This window comes from Solanum dulcamara, chromosome 2 (assembly GCF_947179165.1).
Source record: "Solanum dulcamara chromosome 2, daSolDulc1.2, whole genome shotgun sequence".
NCBI lineage: Eukaryota > Viridiplantae > Streptophyta > Magnoliopsida > Solanales > Solanaceae > Solanum > Solanum dulcamara.
The window spans coordinates 39,517,988-39,544,921 of record NC_077238.1 but is presented as its reverse complement, the minus strand read 5'-3'; the positions used below and the strand labels follow the sequence as shown (position 1 = coordinate 39,544,921).

At 38.4% G+C, this 26,934-nt stretch overlaps 1 pseudogene; it reads right to left on the bottom strand.

The window, feature by feature from the left end:
- Nucleotides 1-24,338: 24,338 nt before the first annotated feature.
- Nucleotides 24,339-24,458, bottom strand: LOC129881206 (5S ribosomal RNA; annotated as a pseudogene).
- Nucleotides 24,459-26,934: the final 2,476 nt, after the last annotated feature.

Here is a 26,934-nt window from a genome sequence, read left to right as displayed (position 1 = left end):
CTCATGAACTTAATCATATTGAGATGGTACAAGGGGATTTACTCCAACTGGCTGACGACCTTTGTGACCTGACCACCGATGCTATGATGTGATCCAAAATGGATTTGAAATTGTAAACTTGAGGGCCAGCTTGAGAGCAAAGATTCAAGCATGTAATTCTCTTCCTTAAGAGATTGAAAGTGATGAAGTAGAGTTGAAAGCCAAAGATAAAAGAGTTGTGCCAAATATAGATGAAATCTTGGGAATTTGTACACCTTCCATGATGAAGATAATCCAATACGCCACAATCAAAGAAATGATACTAGAGGTGAAAACAAAAGTCAACATCATCCTCTCTATTTCATTTTAAAGTGAGGGCATTCTTCACTCAAAGACTAAGAAATGCACAATTCAATATCAAAGAGGAGGCCTACTACTTGCTCCTCCCTTGCCTAAGGTGCCTCAACATAAATTTTATGTAAACTTGGGCAAGAGATTTAAATCTTCAAAGTAGCGGGATAAAGTTGGATGCATTGTGTGCACACTCTTACCTCCTAATCCTCAGTAGAATCTTGATTTGAAATTAGGGAGGAGGTTTATATCCTCAAAATGGAGAGATAAATTGTATATTCAAGCTAGCCTATTTCTGACCTGAACTAGAGCCAAGTCCTGACACGGAGATCGAGATACGAGGGGTCGCAACAAAGCCATCTTAGCATACAATTACATACATAATATAAAGAAATATATTAAAATAGGCAGAAATAGCAACTCAAGGGAATGGGTCTAAGGGATAGGAAATCTCAAGTCAATGTCCGAATGGACAACATAACATAGTGTCTAAACATGACTCTAGTCTAGTGTTTGATGAAGTCATAGGATAAGCTCCTAGCTCACCCAAAACAATAAAAGAAACTCAATGGAACGGTGTGAAAGAAAAGTCATGTCTATGATGGAATAACGACTCACCAACTCTTTGATATCTAAGCAATCTAACCATAAATTAGATGATCGACGTTCGCCCCTATATTATGAGATAATGTAGGCAAAATAGGCATTAGTTCATAGAAGGTACTAAGTATGTGAGATACGCATGAACAAGTAATCGGACATGAAAAATATGACATAAAATGCATGACCAACATAATGAACATGAGCAAATCTTAAAAGCATTTGAAACATATGGAAACTCATTGTCAATGGATATCATAAAACTTCATAGTAAAACTCATAAATTAACTTTCACCTTGTATGGTATAAGACCTATAGCCGATATCTTAAGACCATGCGAGCTATAACATGGAATCTGATGTAAACCTCACCGAGAAGAGGGAGGCTACCTTGCTAGGGTATACTTTGTCATGGTACTCAACTCAACTAAACTCAACTATGCTATATATGGATCCACTATCTAGGCCATGAAGGAAACCTATGGTCAATATAGTTCGGCACTTTAGGTTGCAACTAGGATTCCCCTAGGTAACTAACTATGTTAATGGACCGAAGCCCACCTATAAGTCCCCTCAATGCTTAGTTAATATCCCAACGGAAACTCATAAAAAATTGATCATAACATAATAGGAAAAGATAGTAATTATCTATCAATCCATCTTTATAAAACATATTAGGAATAGCTCATTAACTTTAGTGAATCATAAGAATCCACAACTTCGGTGAGAATTGTACATATCACCATCTTTAACATGATTGTGTGAAAATTGGACTTATCATACCATAATAACTTTATTTGATCATAATTGATCATTATCATAACTTCATTACTAAATCATAATCTCAACTTTAAATCTTGAAACTTTCCTTGAAAATCGTTGAGCTCATAATCAATTCATAAAAATCATCTTTAACTTCGTAATCATAACTTGGAAATAACATTATGCATGGGCATTAATAATTCAACTTAAAATCATGTAATTCATGTAAAAAAAATATTTAGAATAATCATTGATAACAATTCAAAATGAAATAGAAACAACCTAATGCAATTCTTCAAAAGTAGGGTTCATAAACCAATTGAATATTGAGGAAAGACTTCGAGAAACTTTGGGAGTCCATGGGTGAAAGGAAAACATTGATCAATCCCCACATACCTTGATTGAAATAACTTAGAATTGAGAAGAAATCTTGGAGGAAATCTAAAACCGTAGCTTAGAGATTGGAGAGAAATCCTTGAGAGAATTATGTTCTTGCCTTTGAGAATTTGAAGAGTGATTTTGAATAGAGGGAAAATTGAAGGGTTAGGTATATATATACTTTGAACTTGTCCATAATAGTTTCAAGGTACATTGAACCAAACCTTGGGAAAAGACACAATTTCCCTTCATTAAAATTGGAATTTAGACCTACAATTCCATCCTTATGACTCGTCCTTAAATTTATGATTCGTGGACTTGAGTCATAGTGCAAGGCTTGAGAAAACCATGAAAAACAAGCCTCAGGAGTTTCCTTGCGAGTTAAGTTTATGACTCATTATCGTGCCTATGAGTCGTTAAAATCACTTGCCTTGTAGTTCTTGGAAAAGACCTGAAAATGGATCTCTGAAGTTTGAATATGAGTCATGTCTACAACTCGTCTTCATGACTAGGAGTCATCGTTTGGACTCGTCTTGCAGTCTTGGAAAACCTATAAGTTTGGGGCCTCTAAAGTTTTAAAATGAGTTGTTCTTACGACTCGTCAATAGGATGACGACTCATCTTGTTGATTCGTAGAACCTCTTCTGATGGTGGCACTATATAATATTCTAGGGTCACTCTACGACTCACTCTTATGAGTCGCAGAAAGATCTATGAGTTGTAGAGTGACTCGTAAACATGAGTTAGTCCAAAAACTTGAGAATTTCTCCTTGGTTCCACCTCAAATTCAAGCTCTCTTTTCCTAACATCCATATAGGACTTTTGAAGATTTTGAGCTATCTTCAATCCCTCACTTATGAGTCTCACCTTTTCCATAACGTCTATCACGAAATCTAGACCAATCAAGGCCATCTCACCTACTTCAATCCTTCCCACCGGGGACCTACATCTCCTACCATACAATGGTTCAAAAGGATCCATTTGGATACTAAAGTGATAACTATTATTATAGATAAACTCAATCAATGGCAAATGTTCACCCAACCCCCTTTAAAATCAGTAACACACACCCTCAACATAACTTCTAAATTTTGGATCATCCTTTTGGCTGGACCATCTGTTTGAGGATGGAAAGCGGTGCCTAACCTAAACTTTGTATTAAGACCCTTCTAAAATGACTTCCACAAGTGTGAAGTGAATTCAGTACCCCAATCCAATATAATCAAAAAAGGGAACACCATGAAGTCTTACCAAATCACGAACATAAAACTTAGCATAGTCTTTGGCACTATAAGAAGTCTCAACCAGTAAAAAATGAGCTTACTTAGTCATACGATCTACAATAACTCAAATGGAATCATATTACTTCTTAGTATGAAGCAAATCCATTACAAAGTCCATATTCAGATCTTCCCACTTCCAAGTGGGTATTTCAATGATTTAGGCTAAACCTACCGACCTTTGATGCTCAACTTTAACATGTTGGTAATTAGGAAACTTAGCTACAAATTTTGCTACATCCTTCTATTTCCATTACACCAATAAACTTCCCTTAAATCATGATATATCTTGGTGGAACTCGGATGAATCGAATATCAAGAGCTATGAGCTTTATTCAATATCAACTCTCTTAAACCATCAACATTAGGCATACACAACCGACCTTGATAATGGAGTACACCATCTTTCTTTTAGGAGAAAGCCTCAATGGCTTTTTCAACAACCGACTTCTTTATCTCAACCAACACCAGATCATGGTCTGGTTTAGCCTTAATATCCACTACAAGAGATGATTTTAAACCATTATGCACAAGGATACCTCCATCATTAGAGTCAACCAACCGTACACCTAAATATGCCAACATATGCACATCCTTAACAAATTCTTTTTTACCTTCTTCAACATGTGAAACACTACTCATGGACAATCTACTTAGTGCATCGGCGACCACATTAGCTTTGTCCGGATGGTACAACACACTCATGTCATAATATTTCAAAAATTCAAGCTATCTCCTTTGCTGAAGCTTCAAATCTTTTTGTTTAAACACATATTGTAAACTTTTATGGTCCGTGAACACATCCACATAGACACTATAAAGATAGTGTCTCCAAATCTTTTAAGAAAACACAACCGCCGCTAGTTCTAAGTCATGAGTGGAATAATTTCTTTCCTGCACCTTAAGTTTCCTAGAAGCATAGGCTATCACCTTACCATGTTACATCAAAAAAAATCTAAGACCAACTCTTGAAGTATCAAAATACAGAACAAAGCCATCGAAGCCTTCCGGCAAGGTCAAAATAACAGCGGTAGTGAGATGATCTTTCAACTCTTGCAACTCTTCTCACAAGCCTTCGACCATTGAAACTTTACTTTCTTTTGAGTCAACTTGGTCAAGGGTGATGAGATCGATGAAAACCCTTCTACAAATCTTCTATATTTTTAACATCCCTAAAAAAAAGCCCACAAAATACCTTAAGAATGCCTTGGAAATAGGCCACTCATATAACGCATTATCCTTAATCTTTTTGGAAAATTTGAGTTTGGAATATCGTATAGGGGATCAAAACCTGCGAGAAAATGGTCTCGGTGGATTTTTAGGACCCGTAGAATGGAAGAAAGATTCTCGAAGAATCTACAAAATAGTGTGATCCGCGACAACACCATGTAGCGGACCTATGGACATTTTTTCGGCCGAGTGGTCCACGAAAGGACTGCATCGCGGGCCTGAGAAGGTTTTCTGGCCGAATTTAATTTTTTTTGGGCATTTTAGAGTTTTCTCAAATTATTAGTTTATGAACCTATATATTTTTAGGACCTAATTCAACTTTATAAACTAACCTAAACCTCTAATTCTATTCATTCTTCTACAATACATCTATCAAATAATTCTCTCTCTATAAAAAGGCTCTCAAGGGTTTCCACTAAAGAATTCAAGTAAATTCACTCAATTAGTCCATCAAAATTCTCAAGTTCTTCCAAATTAATTGGTTTTCTCACTCAAGGTATGTGGATATTGATTCATGGATTCTTTCATTCATGAAGCCCAATCAATTTTTCAAGATTTTCTATCAAATTAAAGTATGGTATTTTATGGGTTTTGTGTGATCTCTATTCCAATTGCATTAGTTTTGATTTAAAGCATGATCATGAGACTATTTTGATATAAATTGATGGTTATTGAATTAAATTGAAGAGTTTTTCCATGAATTCTCCTATTTTGATTTCTAGGGTTCATGATTTAAATTATGAGTATTTTGATTTATACTTCTAAAGGATATTATCTATATGAATTATGTATGGGCTAATATAAAGGTTATGATCATGCATATTTTCAAGTTAATTTCATGATTTTCAAGTCAATTGATCATGCATCCATGTTATACCCAAATTTCAAGTACAAACTATGGTCATAAATTTTCAAACTATGAATTATGACTATGTATTTCCATTATGATCATAAATTATAAGTATGTCTCAAATTATAGAATTACATACAAGTTATGAAGTAAGGTGACTTAGGATCCTATGTGGTGACCTAAGGCCTAATGATATGAATTATGCAAAAATGATTGTAATGATGAAAGGACAATTCTCACATTACAAGTATGTTATGAAAATAAGCTACTCTATGATTTCAAGCCTATGGTCATGACTGTGATATATGATATTATGATCTTATGTTATGTATGTATTCCATGGGATTTGACTTAGCACCGAGTGGACTTAAGGTGGGGTCCCTACCAAAAGCCTTAGTAGTAGCCTCATGTCCCATAAACTACATGCCACCATAGGTTGCCTTTATGGACTAGCTAGTGGATCCACAAATAGCACATGTTCATAATTAGGAGTCTACCTTGGCTAAGTAGCCTCCTCCTTCTCAATGTGGTTATCATCGGATTTCATGTTATAGATTGCATGGTCTTATTATCGGTTATGGTTCCTATCCCACATATGTATGATTTCTTAAGTATGTTATGACTTGAATTTATGTTTTTAAATGTTTTGGTCAATATGATTTTCTCATGACTTTACGTATTCCATCTTATCATGTGTTTTACTTGACCTTTGCAGTCCATGATTTATGTTGCATGTCACGCCCTCATACTTAGTACATTCCAATGTACTAATGCATACTTTTTCCCTACATTATCTCATAATATAGGAGTTGAGGCTGAAGAACCTAATTCTCTACGTAACTAGTAGACATTCCTATTCGAAGGTGTTGTGGTGAGTCCTCATTGACCGGTGACTAGTTTCAAGTTACTTACTGCTTTCTTATCAAAAGACTTTTGCTTATGTTGTGTATTGAGGGTGAGATAAGGACATGTCTTAGTCCTTGCCTATACTCATATTTAGAGGCATCTAGTTAGACATATATTTGAGTCTATGTTGTCATAAGACATTTTCAGATTTCTATTCATGATTTAGACTCTCTTATGATATTTCTGCTTTTGTATTTCACCTTATGTATGCTTATGATATGTACCAGAGGCTTGGTTGGAGCCCTTCGAGGTTTTGATCGTCGTGTTAGGACTAGGCTCTAGGTTGGGTTGTGACAATAATATCCGGCTAGGCCCAAGAAACTTCAAGTATCCAAAGGGGACAATGGTCTAGGCCAATTCTTAACCGTCTCAGTTTTCTTAGTATCAACCATAATCCCTTCATCAAATACAATGTGACCAAGAAAACCCACCTTTCTTAACCAAAACTAACATTTATTGAACTTGAAAAATATTTGTTTATCCCTTAGAGTTTGCAACACAATCCTCAAATGATTTGCATGCTCCTCCTCATTCTGAGAGTAAAACAAAATGTCATCAATAAACACAATTAAAAATATGTCCAAATATTGTTTGAACACCCTACTCATCAAGTCCATGAATGCCATAGGGGCATTGGTCAAATCAAATGACATAACTAAGAACTCATAATGGCCATACCTCATTTGAAATACCATTTTGGGAATATCACACTCCCTCACCCTCAATTGTTGATAACTAGAACAGAGATCAATCTTAGAGAAGTAACTTGTCCCTTGAAATTCGCCAAACAAATCATCTATCCTCGGAATTGGATATTTATTCTTGATGGTTACTTTGTTCAATTGCCAGTAGTTAGCGCACATTCATAACAAAACATCTTTCTTTCTAACAAACAAAATGGGAGTATTGGTCTAATGAAATATTTGTCTACCAAATCTTTCAATTGATCATTTAACTCCTTTAGTTCTGCTGGAAGCATTCATTATGGAGGAATAGAAATGGATTGATTACCCGAAAGAAGATCTATGCCAAAGTCAATTTTTCTTTTGGTAGGAACACCGGGTAGATCATCGGAAAGCACATCTGGAAACTCATTTACAATGGAGACCGACTCTAGAGTAGGGGCTTCGAATTTTTTATCCTTACCCTCACAAGATGGTAAATACAACTATTGGAAATCATTTTCCGAGCTTTAAGGCACGAAATGAATTGACCTTTGAACACAGAATTACTATGTTACACCCCGTACTTTTGTACCTTGGAAGGTTCTTAAGATTCTTAAGTATCTTGAAAGGTTCTTAAGTTATTGGAAGGATTCTTATGTTTCTTAAAGCTTCTCAAGCTTCTTAGAAGTTACCATGGGATCTGGATAGCCCATAACACTATCAAACAACTCTAAGGAAGGGAGAATGTGACACCTCATGATAGGGAAGATTGGAAATAGCGTTGTAAGAATCTAGAAGAAGTTGGAGACTAAATAATGAGTCATAGGACTCGACTTACTTACGTAAGCTACCAAATGGGGAATCTTACATACTTAAGCTACTTGAGTACATACCAAGCTTACGTAGCAAGGATTATATAGGTTCATAAAGTAAAATGAGATTATGAACCTACGAGGAGGAAAAGAGAGTGACACATGGAAGCATGAGAGAGTGCCATATTGAAGAAAGGGAGAGTTCCACGTGGAATCATCTGGAGAAAGGGGTGGAGCCCACCTTCCATGTGGCAGCCTATGGTAGGAGGAAGGTATGTGTTGTCCCAATGAGGGCTTGACACGTGTTACCACTTAGGGCTTGACATGTGTTACCACTTAGGGCTTGACACGTGTCACCCCCTAAAGTAGCCTATATATATATATATATATATATATATATATATATATATATATGTTATGACTCATTCTTATCTACAATAAAGTCATTTATTTTCCTAGTTCAAGAGACTTCTAGAGAAAGAAAGAAAAGAAGAAAAATCTAGAACTAGAGAGAGAGTATGTTCGACCAAGGAGAAAGAAAGGTAAGCCTCCGATTTTATTCCATGAATTAATTATCTAGGGTATACCAAGATGTTATGAAGATTTTATTAATATAAATTTATTGTTTGGAGCAGCACCAAAATGTTAGCAAGCAGCCACAAAGTTTTAGTCGCGCTAAAGGAACTTCTGAGACATGTTTTGGTGAGTTTGGCGAGTTTCGGGCAAGGTAAGGTTTTTCATTTAAAATTGGAGTTTATGATGATGTTATAAGGTATATTAAATGTCTTAAATAAGATTTGAAGTGGAAAAATTTCATAAGGATGCTTGACGTTAGAAACAAACTAAATTGAAGTCGTTATAGCTAAATCGAAGTCGCGTATGGTGTTGTGATTGTGGGCCGCGGTTGTAGATGGTGTGGTTGTGTGTTTCAGGGCTATAAATTGTTCTAAAAAGGGTGTGGGTGCTTCTGGTTAAAGCCACACTACCCCCCATTTAGTATGGTTAAAGGTTTTATGAAATAAAGGTTAAAAACTCTATTTTGGTATCGTAGTTTTAAGCTAGTTGTTTGAAGTTGTATTGGGTAATGTTGAAGTGAATTATTTATATATATGCTTTTGGTTTTTGTTGTTGGTATGGTTGTTAACATTTTGGCTGAGTGAAATCTCGGGGATGTTGAAGTTATAGGGGAGATGCTGCCCAATTTTTTGTAACTTTGGAACTAGTAACAAACTAGTCGAGGGTATTGGATAAGGTAATGATTCCTATGGGTACTTGATTGTAGAGTTGGAAATCGGAGAGCGAAAGGTCATTAACCTCAGTATTACTCTCATGTTATTAGGTCAATAAGGTAACGAGGCGAGCTGGATTATAGTTAATCCACAAAAGGTATGTGAAGCTTACCCTTTCTTTTCTTTTAGCATGTCTTATCTTTAAGTTATATATATACGAAACTTGGGAGTAATTCTATTCATAAAGCTCTGAGTATGAGTCAAGACCGTTTTTCACTTCTGGATATTAGAACTCCTGCACTAAGTGGACTCATCGTCTTTTAGGTCTTCTGTAGGATGAAGAGTAGTACACATAAGCCCTATTTCTATCTTTCGTTGAAATCGCTTAAGGTAAGTGAAATGATGTCTGATATTAGTTTAGAGGTAATTCCATTCATAGATTCCAAATAGAATTCGTAACTCGTAGTCACTTATGAATACTAAGGGTCCTAAAGTAGTTAGATTACTACTCCCGCGCCAACTATATGGTGAATAGTAAGTGGAAATATAAGCTCCTATTCAGAAAGGCTCTGAGGATAAATGTCTCTGATTGCATAAACTGTATTTCTGATTACATAAGCTATGTGTATGATTGCACAAATTATGTCTCTGATTGCATAAACTATGTGGCAGTATCTTGGTACACGCCTGTGGTTCCTGAGGCCCTAATTGATAAAATCCCTAAAAACATCTAAAGGGTACCTCGGAGAATTACTTCCCTGGTCTTCAAGTGATGGTTCACTTGACTGTTTTATTGAGTCTCAAGAGATGACCTAGTTGCATATGGTTTCTCACTACTCTACTCGTGCATACGGTAACCCTTCTTTCACCGAGTCCCATGATGGGCCAAGAATGTTATCGTGCACAACTTTATTACTCCTTCATTGAGTCCTGGCCCGTCTATGTGTATGTATGTATGAAGTATATGATGATGAAATTCCATATACGATGAAGTTGAATCATATGATAATACTGTATGTGATGAAGTTATTCACCGAGTCCTAGGCCAGATATATATGATATAATAAAAATGTGGATCGAGCCGAACGTTTCTTGGTATATTTTACTATATGATAATGGCACCGAGTCCTATAAAGGGGCCGAGTGCGGTACATTATGTACACTACTCTTTCACCGAGTCCCTCACTAAAGGGCCAGATACTTACGTAGGCATACAAATGAAAATATAGGGATACACTAGTGACCCCGAGCCTCATAGTGGACCGGATGTACTATGATGACATATACAATAAGATTATGTCATATACGATGATATGATGTCATATATGATGACTTGATGAAATAATATACATGATGAGAGGGGATGATGATATGGTGATATGGTAATATGATGAAATAGTTATGATACTGGGTTCCTTAGCGAGCGGGCACAACATATGATGATGTATATGACTACGTGTCCTAAGGTGCAGGTACATTAATTTGTTAATTGTTACACTTGTCCCCTGTATCCTTGTTTCAGTTATGGTCTCAGCTATGATGTGTTATGTTTTACATACTGTTACACCCTACACTTTTAAACTCAGAATGTCTCTTAAAGTTCCTTAGAAGTTAGCATGTGAGCCAGATAATCTACGACACTATCAAACGACTCTAAGAAAGGGAGAATATGATACCCCATAGTAGGAAAGGTTGGAAATATAGTCGTAAGAATCCGGAAGGAATTGGAGGCCAAGTAATGAGTCTTAGGACTCGATTTACCTATGTAAGATATTAATGTAAAAGTCTTATATACTTGAGCTACTGGAGGACATACCAAATCTACGTAGCACGGATTACATAGGCTCTTAAAATAAGGTGAGGTGACGAGCCTACGAGAGGGAGAAAAAACTAGTTTCTGAACATATGAAAGTGAAGCAAGCAGGTGAAAAGCAAGCACCTCAATCAATAAGGTGACAAGCAAGAAGGTGACTCACCTACCTGCTTGGGGGGGGTGGACCCCGCTACCACGTGGTGGAGTGTGATAGGTCGCATGAGCCTAGGTGGAATCCTAGGGGGCTGCCATGTGTCACCCCTAAGGGGATTCCATGTGGCACCTTCTAAAGAGGGGTATATATATGTATTTAGATGACTATTATGTCATCCTTATTCCATTTGGAGATGAAACTCCAGCAACCAAAATAAGATAGAAATGTGAGAGAAAGGCAGCCATGGGTTTGGAAGATTAAAGGTAAGTTTTCCAATTTTCCTTTATGAATTAATTATCTACGGTGTTCCCCAACCACGTGAAGGTGTATATATGTATCTTACGATGTCTACAGAATTAATTCTTTAGCTTGGAACTTGAGAGAAAGTTGAAAGAACAAAGAGGGAAAACGTTAAAAACTAGTTAACAAACCCATTTTTGGAAGGGACAGTTGGTAGTAATATTGGTATAACTTCTTGTGTACAGCTTCGTTTCGGGTGATTCAATTTGTTTTAGGAAGGTATTTCATAGGTATAGAACTTTCATTTACAATTTAAAATCCATTTTTGCTTTTATCCTCTCGAAAAAGGGTGATGAAGTATAGTGGAGGTACTGCCCAGATTTTTGGTGTTTTGGGAATATCTTTTTGTACAGAATTGACGTAGGGGTGATTCAAAATTGTATGCGACCCTAAGACGCATGTCTATAACTTTAATGGTAGGATGTAAATCCTGTTTCCCTCAATTACCCCTTCGAAATGAAGCGATAAGGTAAAACAGTAAGCTGTCCAGAATTCACGTTTTGATAGTTTTGAGTGAGTTGTTTGGGGTTTGTATTGTGTAATGTTGGTATGAATTGCTTGTATATATGTTGCAGGTGGTTGTTGTTGGTTGTCTTTAGTTATTAAGGGTGTGATTGGAAATTTGGATAGGGCACATTATAGGGGAGGTGCTGCCCAATTTTCTTTAACGCCTTACGTAATTAAAGAACTAGTCGAAGGATGGAAAAGGAAATAGATTCCAGGAATACTAAGGTTCACCCTAAGATGATGGAAAGCTAAGAGTGGTTGATATTCATATTAATTTCATATTGAATAGGTTCAAAGGAAGACGAGGCAAACTGGATAAAGAATAACTCACAGGAGGTATGTGGAACTTTCTTTTGGCATATTTTTGGTATAAGTGCGTACAACTATCTTTCTTTCCTTTTGGAAATGTTTAGCCTTAAGTGAATTGTATATGAAGTGTGGGGATAATTCCATTCCCAGAATTCCAAGTACGCCTCATAACTCCTATCCACTGTTCAGTATTAGAGTTCCTATAAAGATTAAGTATTGCCTAGTAGGGATTCTATGTGTCAGAATGTAGTGTGGGAGAAGCTATCTCTCATTTCCATTGAGATGTATTTGATACAAAAATGAGATTACGACGCCATAGTGGTTCACCTATCCCCATGATGGGCCGAGTACAACATATGTATATGTAGATAACCTGAGGGAAACTACACACTATATAGAGCTTATTCTCTTTCTTCTTTTGGGCATGTCCTTATCTTAGTTGTAAGTTGAATATGATCTGAGCTCCGGGGTAACTCCATTCTTAGCATCTTCTGTTTATTTTTGAATATCAAACTTTGATAGTAGTTGAACTATTTTTTTGGAAACTTCTATATGTTAAAAAGGTACCAAATGTACAAGCTCCGAGTCATAAAGACTATTCGAGACTATGTGTTTTGATTCCTTAAATGATTTGGCCCTACGTTAATACAGGTCTAGGGTCCCCAAGATTACTTTTGAGACAGCCTATAATGTCATTTCGAGGATGCTCGAGATGACTACTTCGTTATTCGGGTCCTCAAATAAAAGCTCAACTTTCTTATTCTGTTGGGTCTCTGATAATGATTTAAATTGCATATAGTTACTCACTACTCTACTTGTGTTTACTGTAATACTTCTTTCACCGAGTCCCGAGCCGGGTTCGTTATTTTGTATAACTCACTGCATTGTTCACCAAGCCCTCACTAGAGGGTCGGGTACGTATGTATATATGTATGATGATGATGTGTTGCAAAAGGGTAGTGATAGCACCAGGCCTATGATGGTCCTACAGATGTGATTCGCCGGGTCCCTGAAAGGGCCGGCTATATTGTATAAATTGAGCATGCATGCTTTTGTGATTCATAGAGTACAGGTACATGTCTTCGATTTGATAATTTGTTCCCCTGCTTCTCTATTTTGAATATACCTCCAGTGTATTGTGTTACGTTTTACATACTCAGTACATATGTCGTACTGACCCCCTTTCTCGAGGGCCTACATTCATGCCCGCAGGTACAAATACAGGTTTTCGGAGTCCGTCAGCTTAGGATTCTAGGCAGCTCAGCTGGAAAAGGCTCCATTGTATTGGGGCCTAGTTTCTCATACTGTCCACTGATGTATAAAATTGTTTTTTCCATTCGGGGCTACGGTGGGGGCCCTGTCCCGCCATATGTTGTCATTTATATTTTTAGAATTCTGCAGACATGTATATGTGGGTTGTGTATGTCAGTTTGATTTAGCTGGGTCTACATGATATATGATATATGTTATTATGTTATGGCAGCCTTGTCGGCTTGCGTGCCCTATTATGTTGTGATACAAATAAAAAGGGCTACAGGTTTATGAAAATGTTATCACCCAGTGGGGCTCTGTTACATGTTATTGTTTTATTTATAGTTCAATGTGACCACAACTGATAGATATGTATACGGGGGGTCCAGGTCAGACCCCAGTTGCGGCCTACGGGGTTGGGTCGTGATAGAAGTGGTATCAGAGCAGTTTATCCTTGGAGTGTCTACAGACCGTGTCTAGTAGAGTCTTGATTATTGATGTGTTGCGCACCACATCTATAAATAGAAAGCTACAAGACATTTAGGATGTTACCTTTCTTCTACATCTGAAATCGTGGTTTAGATCCGAGCCATAGGAAAATTCCTTGTACTAACCTTGGATCTTAGCAGAAGGACAACACCAACAGAAGGAAGCAATTGACGACATGGAAAGTTACGAAGCATGCAGGTAAGTAAAGTAAAGCCACAGAAGATATCCGTCGGGTATGGTATTGAAGTACTATTGAAATGTAAAGTTGAAACCTGAAAGGAAAGCAGACAGAAAGTGCAACAGATGCAGTTTGAAGTTGGACATATGAGGTAAGTCTAGTATTTTTATATTATTGTTGACGTTGAAAGCCCTGTGTGGCTGCGATATAAGATGACATTGAAAGCCCTGTGCGGCTGTGATATGATATGTATATATATATTTGTTGGCCCTGTGAGGCATTGTTGCTATTTTCTGCATGCAGGTTTTGGGATAGTAAGAAGTGTAGAGGAAACTCTGCCGAAATTTTCCTAATACAAGAAGAAGGAAATAAAACATAGTTTATAACATATCTTGGAAATGGATACCGGGTAAGTATAGGATGCTAAATTAAAGCTGTAAGAGATAATCTTCATGTCGTCAATAAGGGATACCCTCTTTACTTGGGGGAGTTTATTTCAGAAAAACAAAAGTCTGTCTGAGCAGTACAGTTCAGACCACAGTATCTCCAGCCGTAATTATGCTGTAGAAAAAAAAGAGAAGCTCAGGTTGAAAGGTAAGATGTCCAGTAATTGGGCTTCACTCATTTTGAAATTACCAAGCCCCCAACTCCTAATTATAAATTAGATAGGCTGGTCATAACTCGATGATAAACCCTGAAGCAGACCAGGTCGGGCAAGTATTAAAAGGGAAATACTGTGATGTTTAAGAGGTTCTGGTTTCTTTTTACAATGGTTGAGAAATGGTTTACGATAACAGTTTATAATTTTCCACCGACTAATTAGGGAAAGAACTTCTAATAAAAGCACCTCAAAGAGATGTGAGGAACTGAACGCGAATATGAATTAAAAAGGGGATATGTAAGTATGAATTGAATAGTGTGATACAAGTATATAGGGATAAAGTAGGACCACTAGTAAGGCGCACTTAGTATGTGTTGACTAAGTTAAAAGCCTGCGTTGGGAACGAAGTAAGAGCATGGAGCTTAAGATACAAAAAATGATGCATGTACACCACGTCGCCCCAAAAATAGTGGAACCCTCAAGGGACGAGGATGGCAAACTTAAGGAACAAATGGCGAAACTTCTATTCGACCCAAAAAGCAAAGGATATAGGTTGGGATAAAGCTAATACTTCAAGAAAACCTTAAATAGTTATCATCGGAATACTAGTACTGCCTAATTGGAATTGGAACGACTACATGTGCAAAGTAATTCTTGGAAAAGGAGAAGTAGAAGGTAACCTTGGGTGAGTTGTTCCTTCGGTCACATTATTCAAGTATCGATTAGTAGACAAGACATCACATTCAATATGGAAAGGTTCTCATCGCTTCGTAATTTAACCAAGGCTCAGTATGCGGATAGTCAGATTATAAAATATGCAGATAAACGGAGACATAATGCGGTATCAAGTAGATTGGGGAAAGAGATTAGATAAAATTAAGACGGGATATAGAGACATAGAGCAAGGCATAAGCAAGTAAAGGTATAGGCACCCTCTAAAGGGGGGAAGTTAATAAGAAAATGGCAAGAGTAAGGGGAGGCAATGAATAGGGCAATATATTTGGGTCGGACGTCTAAATTTCGACAAGATATCTTGCCAAACCAAGTTAGAAGGGTACGAAAGCCATCAATAATTGAATGGAAGCCAAAATGCTATATAAGGAAGCGCTAAGAAGTTTGTGATGAGGCCCTGAACAAGATAACACTAGACGGCGACTGCGTACAAAAACAAAAGAGTGTAACCATGGAAGGATACCGAATAACTCAAGAGACAGTACGAAGGAAAATAACAGCATGCTAGACCAACAGCCAAAATGTTGGTTATAAAGTTAGTCGCAAATGACATTGCGATATATAAATAACCAAAGAAAAAGGAATAGAAAGCCTCATATGGTAGAAAATGAGAAGAACTCAAAGTGAATGGAGGATAGGGAAGCTTATATGTCAAATTCCTTTAAAGTTATGCCAGCTAATAATAGACAAAACTCAAAGAGGCTCCAAAGGTCACTATATGAATGAACTTTAGTGCTACTCAGTATCCCACCCTAATGAATGGATGCGTACAGAAAGGGGGGAATACAATAGGAGAAGTTAAATCAAAACGACCAAAAAAAAACAAAGCGGGTCATAGTGGAACTAAAGGCCTACGCCGATACGAGTTGCAAGATAACAGAGGAAAGGACAAGGCAAAACATAGAGACTTGCGAGACAACGCTTAGGTAAATCTGGAGCTAAGTTGAGTGCCCCGTACCTCATTGCAAGGATTATCTTGAAGCGCGACCCGAGGACTTCATAGGGAGGTCACCCATCCCAGTATTACTCTCACCCCAGCACGCTTAACCTCAAAATTCTGATGGATCTTATTGCGTTAGTGCTGGTATGATCATGCAAGATGGAGGAATTGGAACTAGCGGTGGAGCAACGACATGAGATTATGTTCTTGGAATACTATACGTTATGTTGAGGGTATTGAAAAAAGGATTTAAACAATACAAGAAGGATTAGCTAACTGATAACTGACGATGCACTCAAATGCCACAACTCTTCAACATAGAACTAGTTAATAAGAGGAAAACCGCAGAATGACTATATGGGCTAGTGGGCAAGGGAATTTCGACACCACTTGGCAGTCAACTCTGAGGGTGAAAAAGCAAAACCACAAAAGGTAAGGGTACCAGCTAATGTAATTTACGAATGAAAGGAAGCAATACCCAAGGTCGAAAATTCCACAATATGACCAGGACTACAAGACTTACTTCGCACTCCAGCGCCAGACGAATCTGGAGGGAATGTTGTGGATTAATGATATTAGTCCCTGCTCCTTCAATCAAAGGTTACCTACTCCGCCGAGAAGGTGTAAAATTGTAGAGTAAAAAGTGGTAGGACCTTACGGAGTCCCCACAGCTATTTTCCTAGTCAAGGGAGCCCAAGTTGCAGTTAACTATCGAGAGATACAAAGATAGGTTAAGCCAAATTACCGAGATGGAGTTAGTGCTATGGGTGGAGTAAAACATAGCCACGAGTGGACCAAAGATCTACCCTGACATCGAGTGTAGGATAAGGGAGAAAAAGGTAGGGTAAAACATAAGGACTAGCGAGGTAACGCTAGGATACTTCTTGTACCCTCTCATATTCTTGTAAAGGTAAAGAATGACACAAGATAATGTGTCTAGAGGATTACAAGCGGGGGTAAGGGAAATTTTGAAAGGGTCTAAGTAAAATTTGCAGAACTAACTGGTTACTACAGGATGACGAGATTATATGTCAAAATTCCTTCAGAATTATACCAGGTCATGTTTGGCAAAGCACAGAGCAACTACGAGAGCCATTATATGAGGGGACTATAACATTATTCGGTATCCAACCCTAAGGATTGGAAAACAAGAGGGGAAAAAGGACCCAAAAGATCGAATGCTAGTTGAAGTTTTGAAAAGAGTCGAGAAGGACCATACGAGGCTAACGGTTCCTAAATTATCAACGTCATTATGAACCTATTTTATACTCTTTAAGAGTAGGGTGCTATACGGGTTAGTGCGAGTAGGCTAACAAATCAACTCATTTGCTTTCAAACAAAACCACCTATGCAGTTGGAACGAGGTGAAGTTATAGGACAAGGAGGTAATAAGGTTCCGTCAGGGGAGATCAGTCCAAGAAAAGCTCGAGAGCACAGATAGGTCTTCGTATCACATTTTTCCTTGAGCTATAGAATCTACTAAGCATACTATTATATGGTTGTCTTTAAGAGGAACTGAGACGATCGTCCACCACTTATTGAGTTTAACTACCATAATGGCTACCACTCTGGTATCCCAATGACTCCGTACAAGACTGGTAGAGTAAGACGTGTAAGTCCGCTATTGGATGGGTAGATGTTAGAAAGACTAAGCTAAAAAGGCCCCGACATGATTAAGCAAGCTATTGACTAAAAGCCTAGAGTCGGTAGGAATAATATACATATAATCGACATTGATATACAGAGTTCAAACTGATGATTGGATGTTCATAACAGGGTCACCTAGAAAAGGAAACTTAACCCAGAATATGTTAGACAGTATCAAGTTGCTCATAAGGTGGGCAACATAGCTGGTAAGTTGAGCTTACCACCTTATTTGGAAACTATACGCCCAGTCCATCAGATAGAGATACTTCTCAAAGGTATTGACGAGCCACCCAGGGTATGCTCCATAGATGATGTCCAGGAAATAGAATCTTGTGAGGGATAACCTATCATCATCTTAAATCGGCAAACTAGAAGATTATAGACTAAAGACGTGACTTCCATCAAGATATTGTGGCAGCACCAAAACCAAAAAGAGGATGACCGGGGAAGCTTAAGAGAACATGAAACACAAATATTTGCACCTATTCCCGATGTATGCAGGTAACCCCAACTCCTGAAACTCGTATATTAATTACTTGGATGGAAGTATGTGTTAGGGAAACAATAAAGAATCTCCCTACGATTTGTATAAGGTGCTAAGAGAAGTTTTGTTTAACATCCGGGGATGAATGTTCTAAAGGGGGAAGGATGTTACACCCTACACTTTTAAACTCTGAATATCTCTTAAAGTTCCTTAGAAGTTAGCATGTGAGCCGGATAATCTACGACACTATCAAATGACACTAAGGAAGGGAAAATATGATACCCCATAGTAGGAAAGGTTGGAAATAGAGTCGTAAGAATCCGGAAGGAATTGGAGGCCAAGTAATGAGTCTTAGGCCTCGATTTACCTATGTAAGATATTAATGTAAAAGTCTTATATGCATGAGCTACTGGAGGACATATTAAACCTACGTAGCACAAATTATATAGGCTCTTAAAATAAGGTGAGGTGACGAGCCTACGAGAGGGAGCAAAAACTAGTTTCCGAACTTATGAAAGTGAAGCAAGAAGGTGACAAGCAAGAACCTCAAGCAAGTAGGTGACAAGCAAGCAGGTGACTCACCTACTTGATTGGGGGGGTGGACCCCTCTGCCACGTGGTGGCGTGTGATAGGCTGCATGAGCCTAGGTGGCATCCTAGGGGGCTGCCACATGTCACCCCTAAGGGGATGCCATGTGGTACCTTCTAAAGAGGGGTATATATGTGTATTTGGATGACTATTATGTCATCCTTATTCCATTTGGAGCTGAAACTCCAGCAACCAAAATAAGAGAGAAATGTGAGAGAAAGGCAGCCATGGGTTTGGAAGATTAAAGGTAAGTTTTCCAATTTTCCTTTGTGAATTAATTATCTACATTGTTCCTCAACCACGTGAAGGTATATATATGTATCTTATGATGTATACGGAATTAATTCTTCTACTTGGAACTTGAGAGAAAGTTGAAAGAATAAAGAGGAAAAACGTTAAAAAGTAGTTAGCAAACCCGTTTTTGGAAGGGACAGTTGGTAGTAATATTGGTATAACTTCTTGTGTACAATTCGTTTCGATTGATTCAATATGTTTTGGGAAGGTATTTCATAGGTATACAACTTTCATTTATAATTTAAAATCCATTTTTGCTTTTATCCTCTCAAAAAAGGGTGATGAAGTGTAGTGGAGGTACTGCCCAGATTTTGGTTTTGGAAATCTTACACGGACTGCTGTTGGTGTTTTGGGCATATCTTTTTGTAAAGAATTTAAGTAGGGGTGATTCAAAATTTTATGCTACCCTAAGATGCATGTCTATAACTTTCATGGAGGATATAAATCCTGTTTCCCTCAATTACCCCTTCGAAACGAAGCGACAAGGTAAAACAGTAAGCTGTCCAGAATTCACATTTTGATAGTTTTGAGTGAGTTGTTTGGGGTTTGTATTGTGTAATGTTGGTGTGAATTGCTTGTATATATGTTGCAGGTTGTTGTTGTTGGTTGGATGTAGTTATTAAGGGTGTGATTGTAAATTTGGATAGGGCACATTACAGGGGAGGTGTTGCCCAATTTTCGTTAATGCCTTACCTAATTAAAGAACTAGTCGAAGAGATGGACAAGGAAATAGATTCTTGGAATGCTAAAGTGCAACCTAAGATGATGGAAAGATAAGAGTGGTTTATATTTGTATTACTTTCATGTTGAATAGGTTCAAAGGACGATGAGGCAAACGGGATAAAGAGTAACTCACAAGAGGTATGTAGAACTTTCTTTTGGCATGTTTTTGGTATAAGTGCGTACAACTATCTTTCTTTCCTTTTGGAAATGTTTAGCCTTAAGTTAATTGTATATGAAGTGTGGGGATAATTCCATTCCCAGAATTCCAAGTACACCTCATAACCTCTATCCACTGTTCAGTATTAGAGTTCCTGTAAAGATTAAGTATTGCCTAGTAGGGCTTCTATGTGTTAGAATGTAGTGTGGGAGAAGCTATATCTCCTTTCCATTAAGATGTATGTGATACGGAAATGAGATTACGATGCCATAGTGGTTCACCTATCCCCATGATGGGCCGGGTACGAAATATGTATATGCAGATCACCTGAGGGAAAGTACACACTATATAGAGCTTATTCTCTTTCTTCTTTTGGGCATGTCCTTGTCTTAGTTGTAAGTTGAATATGATCTGAGCTTCGGGGTAACTCCATTCTTAGCATCTCCTATTTACTTTTGAATATTGAACTCTGATAGTAGTTGAACTATTTTCCTGGAAACTTCTATACGTTAAAAAGGTACCAAATGTACAAGCTCCGAGTCGTAAATACTATACGAGACTATGTGTTTTGATTCCATAAATGATTTGTCCCTACGTTAATACAGGTCTAGGGTCCCCAAGATTACTTTTGAGATAGCCCATAATGTCATTTCGAGGATGCTCGAGATGACTACTTCGTTATTCGGGTCCTCAAATAAAAGCTCAACTTTCTTATTCTGTTGGGTCTCTGATAATGATTTAAATTGCATATAGTTACTCACTACTCTACTCGTTTTTACTGTAACACTTCTTTTACCAAGTCCCGGACCTGGTCCGTTATCATGTACAACTCACTGCATTGTTCACCGAGTCCTCACTAGAGGGTCGGGTACGTATGTATATATGTATGATGATGATGTGTTGCAAAAGGGTGGTGATAGCACCAGGCCTATGATGGTCCTACAGATATGATTCACCGGGTCCCTGAAAGGGACGGCTACATGTCTTAGAGTTGATAATTTGTTCCCCTGCTTCTCTATTTCGAATATACCTCTAGTGTATTGTGTTACGTTTTACATACTCAGTACATATGTCGTACTGACCCCTTTTCTCGGGGGGATGCATTCATGCTCGCAGGTACAAATACAGGTTTTGAGAGTCCGTCAGCTTAGGATTCCAGGCAGCTCAGCTTGAAGAGGCCCTATTGTATCGGGGCCTAGTTTCTCATACTGTCCACTGATATATAAAATTATTTTGTCCATTCGGGGGTACGGCGGGGGCCCTGTCCCACCATATGTTGTCATTTATATTTTTAGAGGTCTGCAGATATGTATATGTGGGTTGTGTATGTCAGTTTGATTTAGCTGGGTCTACATGATATATGATATATGTTATTATATTATGTCAGCCTTGTCGACTTGCGTGCCCTATCATGTTGTGATACAAATAAAAAGGGCTACAGGTTTATGAAAATGTTATCACCCAGTGGGGCTCTGTTACATGTTATTGTTTTATTTATAGTTCAATGTGACCACAACTGATAGATATGTATACGGGGGGTCCAGGTCAGACCCCAGTTGCGGCCTACGGGGTTGGGTCGTGATAGAAGTGGTATCAGAGCAGTTTATCCTTGGAGTGTCTACAGACTGTGTCTAGTAGAGTCTTGATTATTGATGTGTTGCGCACCACATCTATAAATAGAAAGCTACAAGATATTTAGGATGTTACCTTTCTTCTACATCTGAAATCGTGGTTTAGATCCGAGCCATAGGAAAATTCCTTGTACTAACCTTGGATCTTAGCAGAAGGACAACACCAACAGAAGGAAGCAATTGACGACATGGAAAGTTACGAAGCATGCAGGTAAGTAAAGTAAAGCCACAGATGATATCCGTCGGGTATGGTATTGAAGTACTATTGAAATGTAAAGTTGAAACCTGAAAGGAAAGCAGACAGAAAGTGCAACAGATGCAGTTTGAAGTTGGACATATGAGGTAAGTCTAGTATTTTTATATTATTGTTGACGTTGAAAGCCCTGTGTGGCTGCGATATAAGATGACATTGAAAGCCCTGCGCGGCTGTGATATGATATATATATATATGTTGGCCCTGTGAGGTATTATTGGTATTTTCTGCATGCAGGTTTTGGGATAGTAAGAAGTGTATAGGAAACTCTACCGAAATTTTCCCAATACAAGAAGAAGGAAATAAAACATAGTTTATAACATATCTTGGAAATGGATACCGGGTACCTATAGGATGCCAAATCAAAGCTGTAAGAGATACTCTTCATGTCGTCGATAAGGGATACCCTCTTTACTTGGGGGAGTTTATTTCGGAAAAACAAAAGTCTGTCTGAGCAGTACAGTTCAGACCACAGTATCTCTAGCCGTAATTATGCTGTAGAAAAAAAAGAGAAGCTCAGGTTGAAAGGTAAGATGTCCAGTAATTGAGCTTCACTCATTTTGAAAGTACCAAACCCCCAACTCCTAATTATAAATTAGATAGGTTGTTCATAACTCGAGGATAAACCCCGTAGGAGACCAGGTCGGGCAAGTATTAAAAGGGAAGTACTTAATGTTTAAGAGGTTCTGGTTTCTTCCAACAATGGTTGAAAAATGGTTTACGATAACAGTTTATAATTTTCCACCGACTAATTGGGGAAAGAACTTCTAATAGAAGCACCTCAAAGAGATGTCAGGGACTGAACGCGAATATGAATTAAAAGGGGGATATGTAAGTATGAATTGAACAGTGTGATACAAGTATACAGGGATAAATGAGACCACTAGTAAGGTGCACTTAGTATGCATTGACTAAGTTAAAAGCCTGCGTTGGGAACGCAGTAAGAGCATGGAGCTTAAGATACAAAAAATGACACGTGTATACCACGTCGCCCCAAAAATAGTGGAACCCTCAAGGGACGAGGATGGCAAACTTAAGGAACAAATGGCGCAACTTCTATTCAACCCAAGAAGAAAAGGATATAGGTTGGGATAAAGCTAATACTTCAAGAAAACCTTAAATAGTTATCGTCGGAATACTAGCACTACCTAATTGGAATTGGAATGACTACATATGCAAAGTAATTCTTGGAAAAGGAGAAGTAGAAGGTGGCCTTGGGTGAGTTGTTCCTTGGGTCACATTATTCAAGTACCGATAAGTAGACAACACATTACATTAAATATGGAAAGGTTCTCGTCGCTTCGTAATTTAACCAAGGCTCAGTATGCGGATAGTCAGATTATAAAATATGCAAATAAACGGAGACATGATGCAGTATCAAGTAGATTGGGGAAAGAGATTAGATAAAATTAAGACGGGATATAGAGACATAGAGCAAGACATAAGCAAGTAAAGGTATAGGCACCCTCTAAAGGGGGGAAGTTAATAGGAAAATGGCAAGAGTAAGGGGAGGCAATGAATAGGGCAATATATTTGGGTCGGACGTCTAAATTTTGACAAGATATCTTGCCAAACCAAGTTAGAAGGGTACGAAAGCCATCAATAATTGAATGGAAGCCAAAATGCTATATAAGGAAGCGCTAAGAAGTTTGTGATGAGGCCCTGAACAAGATAACACTAGAAGGCGACTGCGTACAAAAACAAAAGAGTGTAACCATGGAAGGATACCGAATAACTCAAGAGACACTACGAAGGAAAATAACAGCATGCTAGACCAAAAGCCAAAATGTTGGTTATAAAGTTAGTCGCAAATGACGTTGCGATATATAAATAACCAAAGAAAAAGGAATAGAAAGCCTCATATGGTAGAAAATGAGAAGAACCCAAAGTGAATCGAGGATAAGGAAGCTTATATGTCAAATTCCTTTAAAGTTATGCCAGCTAATAATAGACAAAACTCAAAGCGGCTCCAAAGGCCACTATATGAATGAACTTTAGCGCTACTCAGTAGCCCACCCTAATGAATGGGTGCGTACAAAAATGGGGGAATACAATAGGAGAAGTTAAATCAAAATGACCAAAACAAACAAGCGGGCATGGTCATAGTGGAACTAAAGGCCTACGTCGATACGGGTTACAAGATAACAGAGGAAAAGACAAGGCAAAACATAGAGACTCGCGAGACAACGCTTAGGTAAATCTGGAGCTAAGTTGAGTGCCCCGCACCTCATTGCAAGGATTATCATAAAGCGCGACCCGAGGACTTCATAGGGAGGTCACCCATCCCAGTATTACTCTCGCCCCAGCACGCTTAACCTTAAAATTCTAATGGAACTTAATGCGTTAGTGCTGGTATGATCACGCAAGATGGAAGAATCAGATTTAGCGGCGGAGCAACGACATGAGATTATGTTCCTAGAATACTATACGTTATGTTGAGGGTATTGAAAAAAGGATTTAAACAATACAAGAAGGATTAGCTAACTGATAACTGACGACGCACTCAAATGCCACAACTCTTCAACATAGAACTAGTTAATAAGAGGAAAACCGCAGAATGACTATATGGGCTAGTGGGCAAGGGAATTTCGACACCACTTGGCAGTCAACTCTGAGGGCGAAAAAGCAAAACCACAAAAGGTAAGGGTACCAGCTAATGTAATTTACGAATGAAAGGAAGCAATACCCAAGGTCGAAAATTCCACAATATGACCAGGACTACAAGACTTACTTCGCACTCCAGCTCCAGATGAATCTGGAGGGAATGTTGTGGATTAACGATATTAGTCCCTGCTCCTTCAATCAAAGGTTACCTACTCCGCCGAGAAGGTGTAAAATTGTAGAGTAAAAAGTGATAGGACCTTACGGAGTCCCCACAGCTATTTTCCTAGGCAAGGGAGCCCAAGTTGCAATTAACTATCGAGAGATACAAAGATAGGTTAAGCCAAATTACCGAGATGGAGTTAGTGCTATAGGTGGAGTAAAACATGGCCACGAGTGGACCAAAGATCTACCCTGACATCGAGTGTAGGATAAGGGAGAAAAAGGTAGGGTAAAACATGAGGACTAGCGAGGTAACACTAGGATACTTCTTGTACCCTCTCATATTCTTGTAAAGTAAAGAATGAAACAAGATAATGTATCTAGAGGATTACAAGCGGGGGTAAGGGAAATTGTGAAAGGGTCTAAGTAAAACTGGTAGAACTAATTGGTTACTACAGGATGACGAGCTTATATGCCAAAATTCTTTTGGAATTATACCAGGTCATGTTAGACAAAGCACAGAGCGACTACGAGAGCCATTATATGAGGGGACTACAACATTATTCTGTAGCCAACCCTAAGGATTGGAAAAAAAGAGGGGAAGAAGGACCCAAAAGATCGAATGCCAGTTAAAGTTCTGAAAAGAGTCGAGAAGGACTATATGAGGCTAACAGTTCCCAAATTATCAACGTCATTATAAACCTATTTTATACTCTATAAGAGTAGGGTGCTATACGGGTTAGTGCGAGTAGGCTAACAAATCAGCTCATTTGCTTTCAAAAAAAACCACCTATGCAGTTGGAACTAGGTGAAATTATAGGACAAGGAGGTAATAAGGTTCCGTCAGGGGAGATCAGTCCAAGAAAAGCTCAGGAGCACAGATAGGTCTTCGTATCTCATTTTTCCTTGAGCTATTGAATCTACTGAGCATACTATTATATGGTTGGCTTTAAGAGGAACTGAGACGATCGTCCACCACTTATTGAGTTTAACTACCATAATGGCTACCACTCTGGTATCCCAATGAATCCATACAAGACTGGTAGAGTAAGATGTGTAAGTCCCCTATTGGATGGGTAGATGTTAGAAAGACTAAGCTAAAAAAGCCCCAGCATGATTAAGAAAGCTATTGACTAAAAGCCCAGAGTCAGCAGGAATAATATATAGATAATCGACATCGATATATAGAGTTCAAACTGATGATTGGATGTTCATAACAAGGTCACCTAGAAAAGGAAACTTAACCTAGAATATGTTAGACTATATCAAGTTGCTCATAAGGTGGGCAACATGGCTGGTAAGTTGAGCTTACCACCTTATTTGGAAACTATACGCCAGTCCATCAGATAGAGATGCTTCGCAAAGGTACTAACGAGCCACCCAGGGTATGCTCCATAGATGATGTCCAGGAAATGGAATCCTGTGAGGGATAACCTATCATCATCTTAAATCGGCAAACTAGAAGATTGTAGACTAAAGATGTGCCTTCCATCAAGATACTGTGGAAGCACCAAAACCAAAAAGAGGATGACCGGGGAAGCTTAAGAGAACATGAAACATAAATATTCGCACCTATTCCTGATGTCTGCAGGTAACCCCAACTCTTGAAACTCGTATATTAAGTACTTGGTTAGAAATAGAGTCGTAAGAATCCGGAAGGAATTGGAGGCCAAGTAATGAGTCTTAGGACTCGATTTACCTATGTAAGATATTAATGTAAAAGTCTTATATACTTGAGCTACTGGAGGACATACCAAACCTGCATAGCACGGATTACATAGGCTCTTAAAATAAGGTGAGGTGACGAGCCTACGAGAGAGAGCAAAAACTAATTTCCGAACTTACGAAAGTGAAGCAAGCAGGTGACAAGCAAGTAGGTGACAAGCCAGCACCTCAAGCAAGTAGGTGACAAGCAAGCAGGTGACTCACCTAACTACTTGGGTGGGTGGACCCTGCTTCCACGTGGTGGCGTATGATAGGCCGCATGAGCCTAGGTAGCATCCTAGGGGGCTGTCATGTGTCACCCCCAAAGGGCTTCCTCGTGTCACCCCTAAGGAGATGCCACATGTCACCTTCTAA